This window comes from Cryptotermes secundus, unplaced genomic scaffold (assembly GCF_002891405.2).
Source record: "Cryptotermes secundus unplaced genomic scaffold, Csec_1.0 scaffold92, whole genome shotgun sequence".
Classification (NCBI taxonomy): Eukaryota; Metazoa; Arthropoda; class Insecta; order Blattodea; family Kalotermitidae; genus Cryptotermes; species Cryptotermes secundus.
The window spans coordinates 3,225,821-3,245,015 of NW_019728498.1; the positions used below are offsets into that span (position 1 = coordinate 3,225,821).

The 19,195-nt window shown below is 40.0% G+C and overlaps 1 long non-coding RNA gene across 1 annotated transcript in view; it reads left to right on the top strand.

The window, feature by feature from the left end:
- The first annotated feature begins 5,907 nt into the window (after positions 1-5,907).
- The window catches only part of LOC117282370, a 160,821-nt gene continuing 147,533 nt past the window's right edge, over positions 5,908-19,195 (top strand). The window contains exon 1 of the long non-coding RNA XR_004513099.1: positions 5,908-6,113. This is a non-coding gene — a long non-coding RNA (uncharacterized LOC117282370). The remainder of the gene's footprint in view (positions 6,114-19,195) is intronic.

Genomic DNA, 19,195 nt, shown 5'->3' on the forward strand with positions numbered 1-19,195 from the left:
TAACGTGATCAACTTATTACTATAATATTATTATATTGTTATTTTATTATCATTAAACAGAAATCGACTCGTGCATTTATTAACAATTAATGAACTTTAATTCATTGTAGAGTGTAGAAAATACACTTCTATTACTATTAAAGTAAATACAGTAATTTTACTCATGCCTTCAATGTGATATGTGCGCCTACGTAGCTGCACACAGGCGACTATGTGCGCCTACGTAGCTGCACACAGGCGACTATTAATTTCTTACAATACGTAAAAGTTCGCGTCACACCTTTCACCTTGTGACGGCACACCGGTTGCGGAACACTGCACTAGACATGTAGGAACGACCAATTCATACACTGTGCCGAGGAAAAGAAACACCAATTTGATAATGTATTCTGTTCAGGAACCAGACTACTTACCTTGCTGAGGCCACATCCTGTCGCAAGAAACTTTACAGAACACATAATAATGTTTCTGTCAGAACTGTCTGTCTTACGCTAGAGTGACGATGATCGAAGTGATACCAATACAATCGAGTGACAAGTGATGAATGTTCTACTCTGTGAAGCCTTTCTTCATGCCGATGCTTCGCCTTTAGAATTAGGTCGATACAGATTGATAGCTATCTGCATAAAAATGGCGACAAGAACAGAGGAACATTTTTCTTTCAACGCAGATTCTATGTACCGCGGATGACTAATAGCCGTCTATATAACAGGTGTATTATTTCAACCTAGAGGTTGTACTGAGCGGTAGGACGTCTTTGGAAAGCGTATTATTAATAGTATAACCCACTGCTGAGTTACCTATCTTTTGTTAGTCATCTAATGTTTAAATCAAAGTTACAAATGTGTTCAATGCAGATATGCCTGTTAGTCCTACTGCTAGTTTGTACGTACAACTGATTATCCACTATAGAGCTGGAACTTTTGTGTAGGAAAACCATTGATTTTACATATTGAAGGATATATAAACATTTCTTTGTATGTTTACAAGCTGTAATATGTGTTTTGTTCGAATTAGATACCGTACTATTTAATTATTTATGAGTTTTTGCCGGAAAATATGACACATTTTAGGCTGTAATTCTATTGTTTGTTTCTTTATGGAATTGTTTTATGTATAGGTAGCCTAAACGTTTTCTGTAGCGACTGCAACTTTTAGCATCTGAGGGTGCCATGTTGTGTTTGTAAAGATTCTGTAGTATAAATGGTTCTTTTGTGATTCCTGTTCATTGAGTGTGGTTTATATTCTTATCCTGAGGAGGCAAACTGCTGAAGAAGTACAACGTATTGTACGTAGTACAGTCACTTTTCTAGATATCTCTTCTATGAAATGAAACTATGTGGGCCGAGTTGACGGTAGGTGCGTCCGACTCTTGAGCCCGCGCCTACCCTTACGGGGCAATAGTGTATAGTACATCGGTAGAGTGAGATTACCTCAACACGTCAATTCACCCTCGGATACCTAAGAGGCTGGGAATTTGTAGGCCAACAGAGTAACTGTCAGCATCTCAACAGCAATTTTGAACTTCTGTGGTCTAGTGGTCAGCATTCCTGGCTACAGATCCAGAGGTCCGGCTTCGATTCCCGGAGCTACCAGATTTTTTTTTTTTTCTGAGAAGTAGTTGGTCTGGAACGGGGTGCACACAGCCTCGTGATGATAAATGAGGATCTATTTCTAGGAAATAACGGCTCCGGTTTAGAAAACCGAAATTAACGATGACCACGCGAAACCTATCCGCAAAAGTTTGCACTAAACTTCGCTGACAAGCGGCGGTCGCTCGGTCGGTATAGTTCGCTTGCGGACTAAAATCGCGGAGTTTGTTTGTTTTTTTATTGCATTTCATTTTAATGAGCAGCCTTAATGCAGCTATTAAAAAATAAGTTTGGGAAGAACTAAGATGACCTCCAATTCTAAATTAAGATTCATATTATTCGTTTTAGAGAACCTTTTGGAACAAAGAATATTGTTGTGTTTTTGTGGATTGTTCACTGTAGTTGGAAGCCGTTGGATGCCGTTACCAGAGAAGTGGTGAAGACACAGCAGACTGAGATGACTGTAATATGTGCTGTAGCGAATTGCAATGTGTGATTTAACAATGGCGCTACAGTTACTTGTACTAGTTACGAGTTATGTGCATAAGTGTGTAATAAATCCAATTACGAATCCAAAATCCGCTTATAGTCAGTCCATAGAAAGTGACAATATACTGTTAGTTAGTTATTGGAGAGGGTGGGTTTCCCCATGCACTTAGACCTGTCTTGGTCCATTGTGCTTCCCTCTATGATATTCTACCAGTCTCTATATCCTACCGATACTGGTGCTTACCATCAGTCCCGTCCAGCCAGCGAGATCGGTCTCTACTGGCTGAGTGGTATCTATAATGCTTCCCCCATCTACCAGAGGTATTAGAGACTACTGTTGGGCGGGACACGTCTGTAATTTTGCTCAGTGGCCTCCTTTGGAGACATGAGGTTCTTATACGTGCCGTAAAGCTACGACACGGGACCCACGGCTTAAAGTCTCTCCCGGAGGACTTGTTCCCTGAATTTTTCCGCCCTTAAAAATTCGACGACCTCCGCCGGGCATTTGAACCCGCGTACTACGAGTCATGAGGTGGGAACGTTACCTCTAGATTACGGAGGCCGCTGACAATGTACTGTTAATAACTATATTGATGGTGCTGCAGGTTATTCATACTCGAGAGGACAACATACTCCATATATGCAATGCTAGACAACGTTTACTGTGTTCGCTTTGGGACCAACAGTGTGGTCTTGTTTTGTTTACTATTTAGTGATGTGTTTAAGGTCATTGCCATTAACTAGGGTTCTCTATTGTCGAATGATAGGATTATTGATGAATAATGAATCGGAATGGGCAGGGAAGGAAGCAGTAGTGGCCTGATTAGAGCTGTTATTCCGACTTGCCTGGATGAGGCGAGGAAAACCACGAACATTTACAATCAAGAAAATTGTTGTAAGTTTTGAGGTTTTCACGGCGATGACTATGAAGAAAGTCGTTGGGATCTGGCGCCGTGTATTCTTGGTTTTAACCGACGTTTCGGAGGAACATATCGCCTCCATCTTCAGGGTAGTTGAGTAGCTGCAGCTAAAGCTATCTGTATTCGCACGAAACTCAACTACCCTGAAGATGGAGGCGATATGTTCCTCCGAAACGTCGGTTAAAACCAAGAATACACGGCGCCAGATCCCAGAAGACGACTTTCTTCAAGAAAATTGTTATCCTGGTCGATATTTGAACCGATGATCTCCCGAATACCAGTGAGAAGCGCTACCGTTTGATCCAACTTGCGTGATGGCAGGCTGTTCTGAATGTGATAAAGAAACTTCGGTTTCCATAAAAGCAACAGTATTTCTTAAACTGCTTAGACTTTACCAGGTTCTCGAGAAGGAATACGTCTTACGGAGTTAACTAGTTTCTCATTCTGTATCCATAATATCTTTGATATTAGATATTATTAGATAGTGACGCAGGTGTTTACATCCTAATATATCAGCCAACACAATTCTACACAATAAACGAATACTAATACAGTGGTAGCCGAGCGGTCTGAGGCATATACTGTCTTCACTCGCTCGGAAGCCGGGATCGTGGGTTCGAATCCTACACAAGGCATGGATATTTTGTATGTGTTTATTCCGTGTTTTTGCTGTCCTGTGTTCAGACAGAGACCTTGCGACGACCTCGTCACTCTCCCACTCGTCTGTAAAATGATCATGAAACCAAAAATCAGAGGCCAGGGCCCCAAGGGGGCTGTAGAGCCAGCGAAAAAGAAAATACAATGGTATTGATTTGTTTATTATAGAATTGTGTTGACTGACATATTAAGAATACCATACAGTCTAGATGCTATGTCTGAAAAATCTTTGAGGGTGCGTCATTGTGACGTCATCATTCGAAAGACTCTGTTATCAAGGTACGATTGGAAGCAAATTCGCTGTGCCGGAGATCTCGATGGATACTCAGGAATATTCTTCCGGAAGGTTGATTGCTCAAGATATGACGTACCATAAAGTTTTTGATGTAGTCTGTCTGGCAGTTAACCCCAGAAACCTTGAGTCATATACACAGAAAGGATGTAATCTTATAAAAGAAAATGAGTTATCTTTAAAGCATTGGTTCATACAGGAAATTCGAAAGAAACGCTGTAGGCGTAATGTTTTAGAGGCCTTAACATTTCCAAATGCGACACTATTAATTGACTATAAATTGTTGAAAAGTTACTGCACTGCAATGCGTTATTAAACAACACAAATCAGATTACTGAACGTATTCAACTACCATTTTGTACCCACACTTCTTTCTATACACGTAACAGGGGTTAGAGGCATGAAAATTACGACAGCCATTAACTATCTGAAATATGTTGGCTTCTTAATTGAGCTAACGCTAGAATTATTTTTATGGGCGTTGTTCTTAGTATCTAGAACGTCAAGAAACTGGTTTAAAATTTAACATTGTAAATCATCCAGTTTGTAATGGCAGCAAGTGCTTAGGTTCTTTATTGCCGGCGGTTCGAATGTGATACGTAATGAAGATCTCGTAACTGCTAAATGGAAATGACGCTTTGATATATTCCGAGCTTCCAGAGGCTTTAATTTTATCACAAATTATAGGATAGAAAGGAGGTCAGTGTAAGACATGCCGCGGACAAACATAAGCAGGCTTGAAAATTGGCACGGTGCTTCTAGTAATGGCCATCGTAGATTATTACCAAAATAATTATTTAATATTTACTACCTTAAAGTTGTGTGTGAGCCGGGACAGCGTAGCCGGAAAAGCGACTGGCTACGGGCTGGACGACTGAGGGGTCGGAATTCGAGTCCCGTTAGGGCCAAGAATTTTCTCCACGTCGTCCAGACCGGCTCTGGTGTTCACCCAACTTCCTACCCAATGGGTACCGGAGGCTCTTTCCCCGAGGCTAAAGTGGTTGGTTCGTGAAGCTGACCACTCGCCTCCAACTAGTGCCGAGGTCAAGCAAATGTGGATCTACACATCCACTCCCCCGTACGCCTTCATGGCGTAGTGATTAATTAGTTAAGCATAGGGACAACTTTGCCTTTGACCGTAAAGTTATGTACTATCCAGCATACTGTATACTGTTGCTTGCGGCAGTTTTTGGGTTAGGGCAAGGCCCCTTCATTAGCTAATCAATATTGAAATAAGAAAGTTATTTAGCTCTTAACCTTACATTTGGACGCCACGTTTGGGAAATTATTGCATGAAGCATGTGATTTTATTGCAGCTGCTTCCTCCAGAATTGGTGAGTTTTCAAGATTATTCGGTGGAAGTCAGTAAGAGAACAACACAGAAAAACTCGAACGTCCGTGTCACTACAGGGATTCGAATCCGTGATTCAATTTTTCTATATATTGTTTATTCCTTAATTTCTTATTTACAAATGAAGTTACGAACTGAATACTATAACAATTTCGATTTCAGTCTAATAAATTCGCAGTCATTTATATTTGTTTTATTTATTTGTGGTTGTTCAACTCTGTCAGTAACTCAGGTGACACAGGATAATTAATGTATATTGAAGTAAAAGGACATGGAAGGAAATTTTTGAGGCCCGGCGTTTTCCTGGAAGAACTGAGGAAAACTAAGAAAATCTCTTATCAGTATAGCCGGTCTCTGGGCCGAGATTTGAATCGGGAAAGTCAGATTAAGGAGCAGGATTGTTAACCCAGACTGAGCGATATTGCAAGAATTACAAAGGAAATTTACTCATTCTGATACTTTATACTCCAACTGAAAATTAAAGCGGTAAGTAGATTTTTATACACCTTGTACTTCTGGCGTTGCTCTATGGAAGAAACACAACCGTACTGTGACTCCGGAAGCATGCGTGTTGTGTCTGATTCGTAGTTCGGTTAGTGCGTTTGTCACTGTTGTCACGGAGAGTCTACTGCACTAATATTAGTGTTAGTGCAGTTGTTGTGGTCTCGCTGACAAATCAGAACTGAAAAATAAATGATATTAACTGCGTGTTGACAAGTGCATGCTGATGTTATTGTCTGTTACTTGTTATTATGTGAGACAGGTGATTGTGGGTTATGTCAACTTCACACTGAAGGGAATGAAGAACCAAGGTACTGTAAAATAATATATTAAAGTTGGTGGAAATAGAATAATACTTCCCATCGTGCATGTGTGAACATAAAACAACTGCATCTTCCCTGATTGTAATTTAAACAAGAGTGTGAAATTGTATTCCACTATAAAATATAGTGGTATATACGCATTTCTAAAGTCGGATTTTATATATAGTCCCGTTAAGCTGTCGCGGAATTTCAGTTATGTTTACAATTTATACCCGAAAAGAAAACAACAAAGGAATCCAACGTAAACAAGGTAAATGGGTATACGTAGTTTTCTAAGTTACACTCATTCTCATAGGTCTTTATAACGAACAGCATTTTGGAAATGAATAAATTATGAAGAAAGCAGTCTTCTGGGATTCGGCATCGTGTATATATGGTGTTAACCGACGTTTCGGAGGAACGTATCTCCTCCATCTTCAGGGTAGAAGAAAAAATATAAGAAATCTGCAAGCGAAGAGACCGTGAGAAATGCTCTACAACCGCTTCATTTCATAGCCTTTTCAATTTATGATTAATTTATTTTGCCATCTGACCTTATGCAATGGAAGGAGATTCTCTTCTGACGGTTTTGTTAAGTAAGCCAGAATAAATAATAACTTAATTTGGGAGCGCCTATTTGTTATCCGGCAGACACAGATTATGTGTATTGTTCTCGCAGTCCTGTTTCTCTCAGAATTCACTATGGTGGAGTCGGCTGTTTATTGTGAGCAATGTACAAAGCACGAAATGATGCGTCTCCTTGATTAATGTAAATGCATAAGTTACAAGAACAGTAAGCGTTCACTGAGCACATGAATATGTACCGTATGTACATTCAAAATTACTTGTAGTGAATTCCTGTTCAGTAAGATTGACAATTCTGTATTTGTATTATTTTTTTACTATCTTTAAGGAAATGTTGGGTAATTTTAAATACGCCTTTAAAATTTGTCACAGACGTCATCGTAGAATTTACTTTGTGGATCGTACTTAATAAGTACCCGCTCTCCTGATTAAAGTAGAACGCAAACTATCTCTGTATCTGTCTTTCTATGACTCTACAGCCCTTGTGGACCTGGGCCACCCTTTTAATTTCATAATCTATACACAGTCAGTAGGATTCTTTGGACGGGGGTTCAGCCCGTCGCAACGCCTCTACCTACACATAGAAAAACACAATCAGAATAAAGGTACACAGATATCCATGCCTCGCGTGGGATTCGAACCCACGATTCCAGTGTTCGAGGGGGCGAAGACGGTGCATGCCTTAGACCACACGCCCATTGTGATAGGCCTATGCGCGTTTATCTAGTGCATATTAGGAAAAGGGCAGTGTGATTCCTGCTGCACACTTTTGCTACAAACACTGCCTATATTCTATAGTAAACGGCGTCAGTCGGTAGTAATTTTAAAACTCATTAAGTTGGAGATTGTTAAGCTTACGTAAAGTTGAATAAGAATTGTTTGACACACCATGTATATGTACTCGTGTCGTATTTATGTCGACAGGAAAAAAACTCTTGGAATACCAGAGATGTAATAATAAAATTAAAATACATTTCCACAGTTACAGTTTTCTATTACATATTAAAACGTAATTTTAATTACAACTGAATTTTAACCGATGCTTCTACGTCCAACCCGTCTTTTCGAATGTGCCTTCACTGTTCTTCATAGCAAAACAGTTCTGATGAAACAGCGCTGTATATTGAATTTACAGTTAAGCAATTTTTAAAGATTAATGTCCGGATTATTTGAAAATTCGCAGTAAAGTCGGAGAACTGAAACATGTGAAATAATGAAGGTCTCTTAATATTCCTTAGTGAATGTGTTTATATCAAGCTCGTAGATTCTGATTTGTTATCGGTGAACTGGCCATTCTGGCAGGGACGTTAGTTGCTTTGCTAACTGAGAACATCGAATGACGAGATCAAGTGTGTAGGACTTCGTCTTCCTATTTTAAGCATCCGATTTCGCATCTCGGCTTGCAGACCGGCTGTGCTTCCTGAGATTTGTTGCATTTTCCTCAGTCCCTAGAGTAAAACTTCGAGATCGTACCTCAAATTAGGCCACGATAGTCTCCTTCTAGCATTCACAGACGTTGTAGTCTATAAGTGAAGCATGTCGATGCATTTCACGGGGCAGATTAATACCAAGGTAACACATTTGACGTCTGTATATCCCAGAAGTCATCAACTAAGAGTAGAGTATCTCGGGAACACATAATCTTTGGTGAAGTTACCGTGAATTTCTTCAGTTCTTACTGTTCAAGAAGGCCAATCTTTAAACAGGCAGATCTCAGAAACTACAGTATTAGTTTTGCAAAGAGAGTGGAAATTAGGATCAAGCTGTAAGTTTCCCTGTCGCTGCAGTTTTGATTTTGGTGGGGTTTTCTTTGGATGTCACCAGTAGAATTTCCATACCAACGGCTTGTCTGCCAAGCAGGCGTGTCATCTACTTGCCTGTGTAAGCACTGTACATGCAGTACCTGGGTAACGAGCATACATCATGTCCACCTGTCCCCAATTTTCACGTGTTTTGGTTGCCCTATCTCGAGTTATACCAGTTCCTTATTTTAACTTAGGTCATTTTCTTTAAATAGTGACTTTTATATTGCCATATTTATTAAAATCAAAAAGAAATATGTTATTCTAAGGAGTAGGAGATCTAACTTAAGTTAGTCTACTTATTTTTTTTAAGGAAATTAAGCGTCTGGCATAATTGTATAACTTTCAAAGCAGCTGCATATCCATAAAATTTGGTCATAACGTGAGCGTATCCATCTCCCCAATTTTGATGTTTTAAAATGTATAGAACGATTAAGAAAGAGGTAAACACTTTAAAAATGGTAGAAATTAAACCATCAACGTGACGTAACGCATACGGACTGAGAGAATCTCTCCAAGACGGTATTCTTAATGTATCAGTCAACACAAAAACTCTATAATAAAAAATCAAAACAAATCGTTTATTTTGTGGAAGTATTGCTGCATATTTCGACTCTGCTGGTCCATCATCAGGCAGTAATTATTTTAATATGTCAATCGTTATTGGGTCGTTTTCCGATACTGATCCAGATCACTGACTTATAAATTTTCCATTCGGTTTGCGTAGAATTTTAATTGTTAAATTTAAATAATAAAATATATATATTTCGTTAAAATAAAATCGCAATTAACATAAAACTTAATATCTGTAATTCTTCTGAATATTTTCTATGACGTGATGGTGTATGTCGTATAGTTTGGGGCAACTTTAAAGGCAAATAATCGTCGTGTTATCCCTTTTAAAATTCAAATTCAAATTACCATCGCATTTAAAACTTTGAATTTAAAGTTTAAACTCTTCTGTTTACTTTTGTCATTGCGTAAAAATGATGCGTGTTGTATAGCATGAGACTTTCTTGAGTGTCGTCATTGTTCTTTTTAATTTCTTAGTGTATAATATTGTGTGGTGATCTGCGTGATGATACTAGTATATTCTATTATTTTTTTCACGATGGTTTGTGCGACTGTGGTGGAACTATTTTGTGTTATGTTGCATCTTACATGGGAGTGCCCCGTCTTCCTGCCGCCGTTCCGTCGGTGTGATTGTCTCTCTCCTGGACTAACAAACTTTACAGACAATCAGTGTCAGTCCCCCGAGGGACAACGGCAGATGTAGATCCAGCATGTCTCTGTCAATCGACGCCATTGCTTCAGCGACCCTGACGATTCAGGTCCGCAATGTCTGTTGGCAGTTGCAATACAGAGTATCCTTTACATAACCTCACAAAAACAAAATCGCATGTTGCCAGATGTAAGACTTGTGGGGGTAGGAGTATCATGTTTCTTTTTCTCCGTTTCCACGGCAAAGCCATTGTGATGACCGCCATTTTGTTGGAAGTGAGCAAAAGCGCCATCTTGTTGTAAGATGAAATCAGCAGAATCCAGAGTCTTCATGAAGCTAAGGGATAAGCCGCATATTCAGCGTGCCACACATACACACGTGCGCTGCACGGTTTCGTGTGTCACACGGAGGGGCGAGAACTTTTCCCGTGCAGACGAATTCTTTGGTTTCCAACTGCTTTACACCACACGTAAATCCCCTTTCTTTGTGGTTGACCCTTTGGTAATGTTTACTTATAATAGAATTCATTTTCGCATACCGAATGATACAGAATGATTTGTCTTGTGCTGACGCCATTTTCACATCACGCACGCTTCTACCGGGCGATAAGAGAATCACGTTTCGGGTTCCTATTAGATAACATGTGCTACATATTGATAGCTACATATTGATATATGTGGCATCACTGCATTATTATTATCCTAATATGTTCGCTTCATTTTGAATTAACCGGTAAATTTCAGCAATACAAATATAGCGGCAAATAAGGCTGCTAAGTTGTGTTGATACGCTGATTTTAACGTACAGTCCTGATATTTTTAAATGGGTATTTAAAGACGCTATCAGGATCTACACTGCGTAGCATTTGATGACAAGATGATTAATGAATATGGAGTAGTTGATGGAATGAGAATTGACAGGGGAAACGGAAATACTCGTAGATAACCTGACCCAGTGCGACTTTGTCCACCACAAATCCCACTTGTCCTGCTATGGAGGGCCTCACATCTCAGAACACACCTGGAAGATAAGTGTTTGTATGTTTAACAACCTGTGTTTCAGTTATCGACAGTCACGGTAAATATGGGCTACCTCAAGTTTCCGTTGCAACAGCCGAGAACATGTAGTTCTAACATTTTGTTATTCTGGCAGTAAGACATTTAAATGCTAGTTATTAATGACAGCCACGTGAAGGGTTTATGTTTCTGGGAATTTAGGAAGACCACAGGATTCGTGAATTAAATTATGAACAGCCTAACATTGCAAGTAAATCAGTAAGAGTCAAAATAATTCAGCTGTTGTCCTGCATGTTTAAAATTTGCATTCATTTGCTTATATCCACCTTCGTAAATTAGATCTGAGGGAAACGGCGATTAATAACATATTTTATTAGAAGGAGCAGTTGCTAATTTAGGGAAAATGTTCAGCATAATTTGTCGTAGGAAATATCTTCTTACTAACCCCCCCACCCATATGAATGTTACATTCATCCGGCTTGCATAAGTAATTACAGTGGAATTCGCTTCACTCCATCTGTAAGCTGGGCCACCCCGTAGTGTAGTCAGGTGACGCACTATGCTACTAGCCCGAAAGTTGCGGATTCGATTAGCGATGAGGTCACTAGAATTTTTATTTTACCTAATCCTTCCATAGCGCAGTCGGTATAGTGACTGACTCTGGGCTGGACGACCGAAGGGTAGGAACTCGAGTCCAGGTAAGGTCAAAAATATTCTCTTTTCCACGTCGTCCAGACCCGCTCTGGGGTCCACGTAACCTCCTATACAATGGATACCGTGGGCTCTCTCCCTGGGGGGAAAGCGGCCGAGACGTGAAGCTGATCATTCGCCTCCAGCTAGAGCCGAGGTCTAGAGAATATGGAACTATACATCCACTCCCCCATACACCTTCATGGCGTAGTGCTTAATTAGTTAAGCACAGAGATAACTTTACCTTACCTTACCTTACCTAATCCTCCAGCCGCACTATGACCCTGGGGTCTACTCAGCCTCTAACAGAAATGAGTATCAGGAATCTTCCTGGGGGATAAAGAGCGGTGGGCGCATAAGGCTGACAACCTCACCGCCAGCTGTGAGCCAGTCGTCTAGAATATATAGGAACCTCGACGTCTCACAACCCTAAGGGCCTCTACGGCCTGTTTCAGGCATAACCTCACCTTTTTTTTACCGTCCATAAGCTACAAGTACCTAATTTCATTGCTTGTAGTTATTGTGCGTAGATCATCAACGTATAATCATATTATAAATTTAAGGGCGAATTAGCTAAATAAGTCAGTAGATTTCAGTTTCAAAATATGAAATGATAACTCACAATTTTATATTTTAGCATCCTTTTGCGATATTATAAATTAGTGTCTTTTTTGGCTATTTTATTGAATTGCAGGCTCAGGATATTAACACAGTCTCTATACTGAAGTGCCTTTATGCACAATCTTAACGGTTAACTGTCATGCAGTGTTACGCGATTAATCCTTTGAAGCACACAACCTATGTGAATAATAGTATTAAAAGAAACAGATGCTCCTTTGAAGAGAACTTGTCACTCGCTCCTCCCTTTCGATAAATTTGCCGAGTTTATGAGGCTAATTCAGGTGGCACAAATACTAGTATTCTTTAGAGGGATAAGAAGCCACAAATACAGGACGAAGTTATTGAATATTCTAAATTAGGAACAATTGCATAGTTTCAATAGTCAATATGACACCAGTTTAATATCCAATTTCTGCATTTAATCTGCGATACGGGTAACAAACACAACATACACACATATGTTATGTGTGTTTTGTTTGTGCGTCAAGTCACGGTTCTCATTCGGTCTCTCAGATAATCATAAACGCTTGTGTTGTAACCTCACAAACACCACTTCACGAACTTTCTCCATAACAAGCATACTCACGGCTTCCAATGCGAAAACACAATAAGTAACTCGTGTACTCCTATGTATGCAACTATGAGGTTTAACTAGCGGATATCATTAAGAACGTGTGTTAAAGTTTGGACGTAGATTAACCTTCGTACGTCAGAGGACAAATTATGTCTCAATGTATTGTCACGTGTAATAGTGTGACTATAGGCGGGGTTTGGATTGGTGAATAGATTTATTGACAACTTACAGGTCGTAACTACAAATAACTATAACACTATCGCTATTTGTACAATTTACAGTCCACTACAGCACACAGTCTAGTGTTCTCAGTCTGTTACTAGACGTTACCTAACAACGGTTCCAACACTGGCTCTGACTCTGCTTCCGGCTTGAGTCCTCTCTTCAGAGATTCCCCATACAGGACTGACTATCAACTGACAACTGTCTGGGTCGACCCAGTTGTCTTCAAGATAACCTTTCGGCGCGGCTCACGTAGAAACATCCCGTTTCCAATATTGTAGTCCAAGTGTAAAAAGGTAAAGTTGTCTTTGTGCTTAACTAATTAAGGACTGCGCTATGAAGGCGTATGGTGGAGTGGATGTACAGATCCATATTTTCTTCACCTCAGCGCTAGCTGGAGTTGTCAGTTTCATGCCCTTGCCTCTTTAGCCTCGGGAAAAGAGCCCGCAATACCCATTGGATAGGAGGCTGTGTGGGCCCCAGAGTCGGTCTGGACGACGTTGAGAAGAGAATATTCTTGACCCACCGCGACTCGAACTCCGATCCTTCAGTCGTCCAGCCCGTAGCCAGTCGCTATACCGACTGTGCTATCCCGGTTTCTAAAGTCCAACTGTTGCATTATTTAGAATCTGCTGCCTAGCAACGGGAATGTGTTTACCTTCCGTAGCCCAGAAACGGTCGCTGTTACCGGTTAACAACGGGTCTATAAACTACAGTATTTTTATTAGGTGAAGTTTCAAAGGGACATTATTAGGTTCAAATATTGTGAAGAGTTCCGAACCTCATTATCTCGAAAAGTTATGCAAATTCCAATACGTTTTACTGTGACACTGAATATGAGAGGATATCAGTGCGAGTATACGTGTACATTAAGCGGAATTTCCTTCTGTTTCTTACATTACTCTTCTTTCTTCTGCTCTTCTTTCCCTGTTTTCAGTACTTTCATTTCTATATCATTCTTCTACCTCTTATTTGTTATTATTTTCTACTTGTTATTCCTTATTCTTACATATATTTCTGTCTTTATTCGTTTGGGGCCCGTGTAGGAAAATCTGCACTGAAACCTGAGAATCAGTTCGCGGTGTTTGTGTTAGTAACATTCATCGTCTCTCAGTTCCTGGACTCACAACACACGTGTCGTTTCTGTGACCTTCAGAACATGTTACTATGAAACATACGACAGTTACATATTACTTTTCGTCATGTCATAACTGTAACACCAATATTAACACATTTCCAAGTTTGATGTTTTTCTTTTATTAAGGGGAAACAAGGTGACGAGCAAACGTTTGGTTTTTGGCCCTATAATGTAGCTTATAATATAAGATTCCAAAAGTGCTACCAGCATCACCATCAACCCTGAAGTCAGAATGTACGAGTACAAATATTCGTAAACACAGGAGAAAAACGGGTTATGAGTTACGAAATATTAAAAAAATATATCCCTATACGGGAAGTAATAAGACCATGCTTTCTAGGAGCTCGCAAATATAATTTTTTTTTGGGGGGGAGGGGTAGTTTCGGTTTTGACTTAAGTGGGTCGCTTGGCATTACGGCATGACATGTCCGTAAGCTGCAGGTTGAATGGATAGTCTGCAGATAATGAGGTTAGCTCCGAATATATTGAATATGCGGTAGCGAATAGCTAGCAAGTGACCGTCCTCCACCCTGGGGCTATGCGGGGGGGCTAACACACCTTGTCGGAAAAGAACCTGTGCTTACGAAATATTACGCATAGCCATCAGGCTCTTGAGATCACGGTAATGAATATTAGGGCCCCATAAACTTGGGGAATTTCTTGAGAAGCTGAACTACTATTAACTTTTCAAGAAAGACTTTACTCTACAGAATTAGTAATAAAATCAACGTATGTATGTACTGTATGTACGTATGTACTGTGCCAAGCACATTCGGAAAAATAGCGTGAGGTGAATAAAGCAGATAAACTGGCTCATAATGTTGTATTGTTTTCCGCCTAAATATTTTTGACGTCAGAAGGTGTACAAATGATTTAGTTTCATCTTGTTTCAAGCTAATACAGGAGTGGAAAAAATATTATGAAAGAAAAAGATCGAGAGCCTGCTGTTCCATTGAAGTGCATGAATACGTTTATTTCTACCATGAGCCTTATACTCCAGATGATTCCTTCTTCCTGTCTATTAATTTACAGTGCTTAACATGATAAGTATATAGGCTTACATTTAAGGGTTTGCTTGTTTGCTTCACATCCAGAACATTATGTTTCAGTTTTTCTAGGATTTTCAGTCCAGTTGTACCTACGTATGATTTGAGGTTTTCACGGCGGTGACTATGAAGAAAGCAGTTTTCTGGGATGTGGTACCGTGTATATGTGCTGTTAACTGACGTTTCGGAGGAACGTATCGCATCCATTTTCAGGGTAGAAGGAAAAATAAGAAATCCGCAAGCGAAGAGACCCTGAAAATGTAGGCGATACGTTCCTCCGAAACGTCAGTTAACACCACATCTACACGGTGCCACATCCCAGAAGACTGCTTTCTTCAGAGTTGTACCTAGTTCTCGAGAATTTCACCTTTTAACCGCTTCAGATTTAACTATATTTTCTTGTAAAAGCACGAAAAGGATGTCACTTCTCAGAGTAATTTCAACAAATTGCGTCACATTGAATTGCCTTTTACATAAGTATTTTCACGTAACTCTCAAGAGTCCGAATTGCGCTGCTGTAACCGTTACTGAGAACAAGAACCAGTTTTCCTACTGGCATCGGACGTAGCTGTTGGTTTACAGGAGATCTGATGACAATATGGAAACGTTAACATATTTTTGAAGATCTGCATTCGTGGAGTATATTTTCCTATTTTTCTCATGAAATTTCACTGCATTATTATTAAAACGCGCTGATATATAAAATGTATATGTGAAACACGATAAAAAAAATTGTATTTGCTTATTTACCAGGCCATGAAGATGCATAGGGGATTGAAGGTAAAGCTTCAATCATTTCTTAATCTCTCTACTGACCGATACGCTGTCCTATTATCCGACAATATGCTTTATAGTTGGCGTTTTACATTCTACGACACGTTTGTATTTTTTTATAAGGAAAATTTATTGCCAAAGAAAGATAAATCATTTTAAGAACCAAAAGTGCTAGGTATTCACAACCTCCATTATGCTCGAAGTAAACATCGGCATTGAACATTAATCACTCAATGAAGTAGGATTCTTTTGTGAAGCTAATTTATGAAACATCAAGAACCATTTACCCATTCACTAGATGGCGCCCTTTCCCGTTAACTTGAAGTAGGTTATTCTGACGTATATCGTCTCTTATACCACGAAAATGGCCATTTAATATTATACTTTTATCTATGCCTGTGTCACCAGACTTGGTTTCTCCCTTCTCACTTTTGGGCGAAGTGCCACCGGGGCGGGGTTTCGCTCATTATTTCGGTTTCCTCTGCCAGTTCTCACTCCATATTCATTCTAGCGCCGACACTGTATAGTATCAACGCCAAATAACCAACTAAAAGTATCGACTCAATTTTAAGCGTTTCTTATCTAACTCATGCGTACTGCATGTAGAGCCCATATCTCTGATCTTAGAGAGATAGGATGGGATGGTATGGATTGGATAGATCTGGCTCAGGATAGGGACCAGTGGAGGGCTCTTGTGAACACGGTGATGAACCTTCGGGTTCCATAAAAGGCTGGGAAATTCTTGAGTAGCTGCAGAATTGGCAGCTCCTCAAGAAGGGCTCAGCTCCATGAGTAAGTAAGTGAGTAAGTTTGTTAACAAACACTTTGCGTCGGATCTCACCCATACTTTTCTTGCTGGAGGTTTTGTAAGTAGTGTTCCTAAACTCTTCCAACCAACGAATTTATTCGTACAAAATTCATGTGCGTATCATACCCCGTGGGTCGTGCTATACCTCAGGCTGTTAGTCGCCGGCTTCCCATAGCAGCGGCCCGGGTTCGAGCCCGGGTCAAGTTATGTGGGATTTATGGTGGCCAAAGTGGCACTGTGAGAGGTTTTCGCCTAGTACTTCTGTTTCCCCTGCCAATTCGCGTTCCACCGATTGTTTCACAATAATCATCTGTCAACTGTAGCTAGTACAATAGGCCGAAGAGTGGCTGCAGTATGAAGTGGACTCAGTCTCGACCCACGAAAAAAAAATCGTTCCCCGTGGCCACACCAAGTTTCATATATCTAGCTGGTCACTATTCGCGTCCGTTTCAACTGTCACCTTATTTTCTCATTTTTTTTTCCCCTTGGCACTACAGCCTCAGTGGGCCTAGGCCTACCTCCATGAACTTCTCCGTTCACTTAGGTTTTTCTAGATCTTACACATTCGGTAGGACTCCTTGGGCGGGTGAGCAGCTCGTCGCAAGGCCTCTACCTGTACACAAACACAGAAAAAAGCACACACACAAACTAAACATCCGTGCCCTGAGTGGGATTCGAACCCACGATCCCGGTTTCCAAGCGAGCGAAGACAGTACATGCCTTAGACCGCTCGGCTACCGTGACCGGCTTATTTTCTCGTAGTATTTACATATAACAACTAACGAAATATAAGCATAACGTAATAGTGGTGGTGCGTTTGCTGTATCTCTTCCTCTGTAGACTTCTCTAGATGTCACCTCATCAAATAACGTTTAATTATCCAAAAAACCGAAGAACTAACGGAAAAAGTGTATCAGGCTTAAAATACATGTTTTCTGTTTTCTCTACAATTATTATCATATGTGCAGAAACCGATGCAGCGCTTCTGTGAGTGTCTGTTATTCTTGTCCGATTTTAACCGAAAATGGATTTTTCCAACAAGTTTTAGTAGAGCTTCGAAATATAAAATTTCATGAAAATTCATTCACAGATTTTCGAGCTGTTGCATACGGACAGATGGAGAAGCAGCCGGAGAGAGGTGTATGTCTAAATGAGTAGGCACATTTTTGCAACGCTTCTTTGGAAGGTTTTCAAAATAGCTTCGAAACTAAAATAATAGTGTGACACGGTGATGAATACGTTTTTATGCCTTTTAGGCCAAGTCTTGTATGTAGTGAAGCTTTAGGTTCTGTAATATAAATTTCTTGACCAGCCTCTCAAAAGGGACTAGGTAGATAATTAATTATTTTAAAGACTCCAAACAACTAGTTCAGCAAATATGGGAGCATGAAGTTGCAGATGAGACTGGAAGTTCCGTGTTTCTGTAACGCGCCTTCGACGGTCTTGTTTTAGACCAGGCGTTAGTGGAATAATGGCATGACACGGGTGTAATGTGGAAACAGCTCGTCTGTTTCGCCCTTGAGGGAGGGTGTGTTGACATGTCCTGACCCTCACGTCACCCGCATACCCCTTGACCTCGGCTTCATTACGCACACGTGAGAATAGAAGTGGAGAGATATCTCAGCTGGACCCCGGCCACAAATCCTCCGCCGACAGAGAACTGAATCGTGAGATTTATCGGAGCAGATAAACGTTTGCTACTCACAGTGGCTGGAAGAACGTGTACTTTTAATTAAGAAGACGCGCTGAGTACCTCTTCTTTCAAAATAAAATGGCATGCAGACTCTGTATAATGCCAATTACTCAGCCACGAAACAAATTATTATCCTAACCATTAAGATCATTTTATGTGTTCCTCGCATAAGATTCATAAAATTAATATGTAATAAAGATGTTGTATCTGTCGATCTTTTTCATATGTGAAACTATGAGCCGCATTTGAATGATATTTGGAATTTGGAGCCCAAAGTTTGTAAAACAAACTTAAGTTTACTTCGTGGCGATCAGATATATACTCTACATGAAGTAGAGCTGCTTACTCCGTGCTTATTGCTTCATCGTCTTGATTTTGACACTGAAGATGGAGGCAGTGTATTCCTCAGAAACGCCGATGAACTTCTACGAGACTATACTGCATCATATCTCAGATGTCAGTAGTGTGCTCTAAGAAACCCTCAAATCTAACAAAATTTCGTGCACAACAAGAAACATAACCCTCATGAAAGTAGGCATCTTTGATTTGACCCATTTCTCGATATAGTAAACATGAAATAACACAATTATTTCTGAATGTAGGTATTGTGAGGGCTTAGCAAGCACACGTAGGATCTGAAAGACAGCGGAACCAACTATAGGCGTTCAATTCTTTTTCTTTCTGTTGCTAAGGAGAATACGCAGTGACGTACTTACGTACATGATTTTCGTAATTTAAATTTTATAAAATTCAGTGTGACAGCCACAGTGAATCAGACGATTACATATATTCTATAGTATTAAAAATATAATTGTTAAGTCGTGTGTGCTGTATATATATAATATTATAAATGATATACAGTATCGTAATACACACAGGCCTAGCTAAATGTTTCAGACT